Raw genomic sequence first — 3,475 nt, 5'->3', positions numbered from 1 at the left:
TTGTCTTCTTACATATCTATTCTATGTGGTTCTAAGTAATAACCTGTTACTTATGGCTTCCAGTATGTTAACGTCCATCATCACCCAAGGAATCGCTATCTACCCTAATCTAATTACAGACCTGTCCTCATAGCCTCTGTATGTATATCCTTTCACCAGTATACTCAGCTGATCTTCCCATTGATATTTTAACAGGTGATGAACGGTGACAGCTACAACCACCTGGTAGACTCCTTCTCTTTGGGTGTCATCTTATACATGATGAGCATAGGAGATCAACCATTCTATGGCGAAGGCACAATGGAGGATTATTATACATCACTGCAGGAGGATGAACCTTTTTATCTAGAGGGAATGTGCCCGAATGCTATCAGTATAATCGACGGGGTGAGTAGCATCAAATGAAGGATGATTGAGAGGAATAGAAGTTATTGTACTACAACCTAATACATATTATAATGGCTAATGGCTTCTCTTATTTTCCAGCTCCTCTGCAAGACTCCTTGTGACCGGTTGCCGATAACATCTTCCATCAGATCCCACCCGTTCTTCTACTCTATTGACTGGGATGATGTAGAGACAGGCAGTTCCTGCCCACCATTCCAATGGGACTTTGTAAGTATAAGGCCCAGTGACATCCATTAGAGTGTTATCATTGATGTGTAACACATTCACAGTAGACCCCTTATTATATGTATATCTGTGAAGAGCAGAATCTCAGACATGTATTTTTGTGTTCTTACAGGAGTAATTGGCTCATACAATCCAGCCACATTCCCATATCATCCGGGAATGAGCCTTTCTACATCAATTATATTTACCATCTTATAAATCATCCACTACTTAACATCTAGAACAGTCCATTTCCATCAAGTGGATGATACAACTCTAACAACTGGACTGTTCTAAAAATCGGAATAACAGTACCATCAAATTCCCCCCACTTAACATCAACGTGGATCATAACACCAAACATCTCGGGATTTATTCCGATCGCCATATTACTAACTATAGGTTGAAACTGAAAGAGTTCTATCAACCTTACTTGCTATGGAACCTTCTGAATGTCTCAACTACAATGTGGTGACAATGACAGAAGAAAGTTGTGAGGCAGAAGTAACTCCTTCACCTACCAGACATGGACTTATAGAAGGCTGACTGGCGAACTGCAGTGTTGTAAGAAGAACATCCAGGATAAATTTCAGCTAGACGGGCCATACTTCAAAAATTGCTGCTCTTTCCTCTCCATCACACGTGACCTGGACCTGGATATCCAAAAACAACACATATGTAAGCCAAGGCCTGAAGAGCGGACTCACCATCATCTGCTCCTTTCTATTGAAAGTAATACCATTGCATAAGAGTAACATCTTTCATGTACAAATAAATGTATATTAACTTCTATGGAGGTTTTGGCTAAATTCTTTCCATAAACAGAACTTATTAATTATCATGAGAACCTAATATAATTGGGGGAGGATTTATGTAACAAAAGGCGCTTTTGCACGGGACAACCTGTCGGGCGCAAGATGCCTGACAGCGATAATTATAGTCATTCCTGTGATTTTACCCAGGAATGATTAAAGGAGATGTCCCGCGCCGAAACGGGTTTTTTTTTTTTTAAACCCCCCCCCCGTTCGGCGCGAGACAACCCCGATGCAGGGGTTAAAAAAACCACCCGCACAGCGCTTACCTGAATCCCGGCGGTCCGGTGACTTCAATACTTACCGCTGAAGATGGCCGCCGGGATCCTCTGTCTTCGTGGACCGCAGCTCTTCTGTGCGGTCCACTGCCGATTCCAGCCTCCTGATTGGCTGGAATCGGCACGTGACGGGGCGGAGCTACACGGAGCTACACGGAGCCCCATAGAGAACAGCAGAAGACCCGGACTGCGCAAGCGCGGCTAATTTGGCCATCGGAGGCCAAAAATTAGTCGGCACCATGGAGACCAGGACGCTAGCAACGGAGCAGGTAAGTAAAAAACTTTTTATAACTTCTGTATGGCTCATAATTAATGCACAATGTATATTACAAAGTGCATTATTATGGCCATACAGAAGTGTATAACCCCACTTGCTGCCTCGGGACATCTCCTTTAATACTAGTGAATGGAGGCGGAGTGGGCCGGGGATCATACCGGTCTGCCTGCCTCCATTCACAGTAAGCAGGCAGTCATTCATAAGTGATCAACTGCCTGTTTACACGGGCCGATCCATCCTTCAGTTTTCTGCATACATTTACACTGAACGGCAGTCGTTAAGATTCTTGCAGGATCGCCAAAAATCGTACGATTATCGGCCCGTATAAAAGCATGTGCACTCCCATGTTACATTGTATACGGTAAAGGAAGATGACTTATGTCTGGTTAGTTCAAAAGCAGTGAATGCGTATGGCTGCCACTATTAGACAAGCGGTATGGTTGGCACTGCATTAATATTTGGGCTCTATTTAATGGTGCTAATCTAGAGCCCTAAAGTTGGGAGTTATATGGGTACCAACATGTGTTCCTCTTATACGGTGGTTCTCTTATATAAGGGTATGGTCATGTGGTTCAGATCTGCTGAGAAAAATCTGCAACAGCAAAATCCACAGTTAGGCCTTAGTCACACGGGCTTTTTTTGCCGTGATTTGCGGATCGCATGACGGATGCGCATCCGCAAATCGTGTGACCGGGGCCGAAAAATCGGCCAAAAAAACTGCTCCTAGCCGCGTTTCAATAGAAACGGGCCGGAGCTGTCCAGCGCATTGAATTCAATGGAGCCGTCAATACAGCTGGTTCCATTGAAAGCAATGCGCTGCGGGCGATCTCACGATGAATTGTTGGGAAAGGCTTAAATATATAAGCCCTTCCCTGCAATTCATCCAGAAATGTGTAAAAATAAAAAAAATATATATACTCACCTTGTCCCGGCAGACGGAGTTCGGCGCGGCCGGCCGGCCGGCAGTGGGTGTGAGTGGGTGTGAGTGAGAGCTGCCCCTGATTGGCTCAGCGCTGAGCCAATCAGAGGCAGCACTCACTCGCACCCATTCATGAATTCATGAATGGGTATTAGTGAGAGCTGCCCCTGATTGGTCCCTGCGCTGAGCCAATCAGAGGCAGCTCTCACTCACACCCATTCATGAATTCATGAATGGGTGTGAGTGAGAGCTGCCTCTGATTGGCTCAGCGCTGAGCCAATCAGGGGCAGCTCTCACTCACACCCACTGCCGGCCGCGCTAAACTCCGTCTGCCGGGACCGGGTGAGTATATATATTTTTTTTATTTTTACACATTTCTGGATGAATTGCAGGCAAGGGCTTATATATTTAAGCCCTTCCCGACAATTCATCCTGCGCTCGCTGGCAGCCCATTGCTTTCAATGGACAAATATCGTTCTTCTCTGCCACAACTGTTACAGCTGTGGCAGAGAAGAATGATTTGTCTAGTATATGCTCTCAATGGGGTCGGCGCTGCTGCCGCCAGCCCCATTGAGCG

At 45.5% G+C, this 3,475-nt stretch overlaps 1 long non-coding RNA gene across 1 annotated transcript; it reads left to right on the top strand.

Moving 5' to 3' along the window:
* Window positions 1-228: 228 nt before the first annotated feature.
* LOC136587635 (uncharacterized) lies at window positions 229-828 on the top strand. The gene is made up of 3 exons (XR_010787476.1): window positions 229-387; window positions 487-615; window positions 746-828. It is a non-coding gene; the product is annotated as an uncharacterized lncRNA (long non-coding RNA).
* Window positions 829-3,475: the final 2,647 nt, after the last annotated feature.

This window comes from Eleutherodactylus coqui, chromosome 13 (genome assembly GCF_035609145.1).
Source record: "Eleutherodactylus coqui strain aEleCoq1 chromosome 13, aEleCoq1.hap1, whole genome shotgun sequence".
In the NCBI taxonomy this organism is placed as follows: domain Eukaryota; kingdom Metazoa; phylum Chordata; class Amphibia; order Anura; family Eleutherodactylidae; genus Eleutherodactylus; species Eleutherodactylus coqui.
Note: the sequence above shows the minus strand (reverse complement) of the source record. Positions and strands in the feature narration are given on the sequence as shown.